The following is a 3,606-nucleotide window of genomic DNA, read 5'->3' as shown; positions in this document are numbered from 1 at the left end:
CTCGTAGTTTGGTGCTACGGCAGCCACGTTGGCCTCGGCTGTTATGGTCAGGTTTTCTATCTTTTGAGTAAGAGCATCTACCTTAGCATTGACATGGTCTAGACTACTTATTTCGTACATACCGCCTTTTGTTGGAGGTTTCTCTACGGAGGTTCTTTCGCTTCCCCACCGGCAGTGATTAGGGTCATACTTTTGATAAGTTGATAGGCCTTATTGTAGGGTTTATCCATCTGTGCGCCACCTGCGGCGGCGTCTATTGTCAATCTTGTGTTGTACAAGAGACCGTTGTAAAAGGTATGGATGATCGACCACTCTTCTAGACCTTGATGTGGACAAAGTCGCATCATGTCCTTGTATCTCTCCCAAGCTTCAAAAAGTGATTCGTTGTCTTTTTGTTTAAACCCGTTTATTTGGGCTCTTAGCATGGCCGTCTTGCTGGGTGGAAAATATCGTGCTAAGAAAACTTTCTTCAAATGGTTCCATGTAGTGACAAAGTTGGACGGTAGAGCCTGGAGCCAGGCTCTAGCTCTATCTCTTAACGAGAAAGGGAAAAGACGTAGTCTTACAGCTCGGGGCTGACACCATTCACTTTTACCGTGTCTGCGTATTGCAAAAACACTGACAAATGTAAGTTCGGGTCCTCCGTGGGACTACCGGGAAATTGGTTTTGTTGTACGGCTGACAACAATGAAGGTTTTAGCTCGAAATTATTAGCCTTGATGGCAGGGGCAACGATGTTGTTATGTGGTTCATCCTGCGAAGGGATGGCATAGTACTTGAGAGGACGGTTCTGTGGTCCTTCGACCATCTCTGGTTGTATAACTGGTTCAGGAACAGGGATATTAGGATCGGGAAGATTGCACTTGATACGATGTTCTCGTATCAGGTCTCGTATCAGGCATTCTAATCTTAGATAACACTCTGGTTCATCGAATGATAGCTTTAATTTCTCGCCTTGAGAGCGAGTACTTGGCATACACTCGACAGATTAGAAAGGGAAATAAATTTGTTTGCCTTAGTCTATACTGGGCAATACTGGAGTTACGATATCGACTAAATTATTTCCCAGCAACGACGCCAAAAACTTGATCGCGTGACTAGTATGTCTATAGGATTTGTGACTGCAAGTGCACAGTCGTATCACGTAGTTTTAAAGATTATCGAACCCAAAGGACTAATAATCGAACTTACCGTTATCTGATGTTACTATGTAAATCTAAGGCTAAGGATCTCTCTAGGAGTTGAGGGAAGAAAAGAAATAACTACTAACGAAAACATAATTTTAATAAAAATATTTAATAGCGGGATATCGGTATGTAACACATCAAACCTCGGGGATTTGATAGATAGTTGGTGTAATCTTAAACATCAAAATATTCTTCAGTAGAAATTATTTATTTAAAAGACTTTGTCTCAAACTCTCGTTTTTATTGACTCTGACCACACTCTTAAACCAGAATGCTTCGCTCTGCTGTCTCATTTGAATTAAAAGTAACTTTTGGAAATAAATAAAGTCTAATTAATCCCAAAGCGCTCTCGCTGTATTTAGGATTAATGCCTAGTTTCAACTATCCGGTTAAAATCTCAAACTCTTGTTTTTATTGACTGTAACCTTTGTTTGCTTTGTACTCTCGTACGAAAAATAGTTTTGAATTTAGAACAAGAAACTATAACCGGAAAATAATATTTTATAAAAGGCAACACCAATTCTTTACGAATCTCGTCGTTTCGACGGTCTTTACATACCGATATCGATTGGTTTAGCCGGGCATGGATTCGGGAACAAACATGATATTCTGATAATTAAACATGAGATAAGGCATAAACAATTAAAATAGCAATTAAAATAGAACCTGGAATATAAACCGAAAACTTGGAACTAATGTTGATTATTGAATTCAAATAATGCTGGCGCGCTTTGCAAATCGAGTACACCGTTACAATCAAATTCAGTTGCTTAAAACAAAAATCGTAATAGTCTCCGATGTGGAGAATCTATCACTTTACAGGTAAATATCTGCTTAAGAAATACTAACAACAAAATCTAGCTAAAAGTGCACCCCCAACTCTGAAGACCGAAGTCTCTATATATACTCCTCACTCCTCCTTAAAAGTAGCCTTGAATATCTACTAGTGGAGAGCGGTTTGTTGGACGAGTAAAAACCGAACATGGAGAAAATTGTGGAGAGGAACAAGGAGGAATGGGTTGGTGGCGGCTGCCACAACCCTAGGTCTTTGGTCCATGTGGCGGGCGTCACTCTCTCATGTGGTGGGCACCACATTCTTCTAATATGATGGGCGCCACCATTCTTCAATCCATATGGCGGGCGCCATTCTCCCATGTGGTGGGCGTCACCTGTTCTAATGTGGTGGGCGCCACACATTTCTTTTTTTGCTCCATTTTCTTTCCTTTTTTTTTTATTTTCCCCTTTGCTTGCCTAGACATCTCTTATTTGATAAATACCTGAAATAAACATAAAGTACAGTGTAATACTATAGAAAATCAAGTAAAAAATAATGCATGTTAAGTCACATATATGATACATTTTTACGTTACCAGTAGTGAATAACAAACGTTCCGTTGAAGAGTGTTAACAGTACCAGGCTGGTGAATAAGAAGTGTTTTGTGTAGTACAATAATTTGTGGAAGTAGGAAGAGCTTTCACTTGAGAGGGGGCATTGTATACTCACACTTGAGGGGGAGTGTTAAGAATGTATCAAGTGTGAGTAGTGTGGGTAATAGTCCCATATTGGTTGGAAATATGGAGACTTGAGCATTTATAAGTGAGAGAACCTACCTACCTATCACCTTAAGGTTTTGGGTGAATATGTGGTATGTCTCTCACAAAGGTGTTGCTCCAAAAAAAAGAAGTCCCACAATGTTCAATGCTCCCTAGTGAAAAACTCCCCCAACAGGATTGTTGATGTTTCAAATGAGGTGATTCATTGGAAGCTGAGTGAGATGGCAACATGAACAATTCTTAGAATTACAGGAAATTTGAGGAATACATATTGAGCAATTTCATTATACAGATCAAAGCCATCTTGCTTAGGCATATATATCAAGGAGAGGATCAACGTATATGGCCAAACGAGGGATAAGGAGATTATAATATGGCACAACTTACAATAGTATGACAGGTTTTCACGAGATATAGTATGATTGGAAGTGGAAGAACCTTTGGACAATGGAGATGGTACAATGAGTAAAAGTATTTGTATGGCATATTATGCACAATAAACTTTTAACAAGGAATATGATAGTAGCCTGGCCGATGAAGAATTTGTATTGTGATCGTTATGGTTACATGGAAGAAACGTTTATGCTCGTGTTGAGGGAATGCCCTCTTGCTGTGACAGTTCAGAGGCATTTGGTGGAAGCGCAACACTAAATCGCATTTTTTGTCGATGCGAGAACAATGGTATGAAATAAATTTAACCCAACATATTGGGAGGTATAAAGAAGTAAAGTGGGATTAAACATGGGCCATAACTTGGTATAATTTGTGGATATGGAGGAACAAGAGGATTCATGATCCAAACTATAAGGATACATACAAACCATGGGAGAAGATCTCGAAAGGGTTACATTTTTATACGAAAACT

The 3,606-nt window shown here is 39.4% G+C and overlaps 1 non-coding gene across 1 annotated transcript; it reads left to right on the top strand.

The window, feature by feature from the left end:
- The first annotated feature begins 318 nt into the window (after window positions 1-318).
- LOC127124566 (small nucleolar RNA R71) lies at window positions 319-425 on the top strand. The gene has a single exon (XR_007804042.1). It is a non-coding gene; the product is annotated as a small nucleolar RNA R71 (small nucleolar RNA).
- Window positions 426-3,606: the final 3,181 nt, after the last annotated feature.

The sequence above is a fragment of the Lathyrus oleraceus genome, chromosome 2, assembly GCF_024323335.1.
Source record: "Lathyrus oleraceus cultivar Zhongwan6 chromosome 2, CAAS_Psat_ZW6_1.0, whole genome shotgun sequence".
Lineage (NCBI taxonomy): Eukaryota > Viridiplantae > Streptophyta > Magnoliopsida > Fabales > Fabaceae > Lathyrus > Lathyrus oleraceus.
The sequence above is the reverse complement of the archived record's forward strand: the minus strand, read 5'-3'. Positions and strand labels throughout refer to the sequence as shown.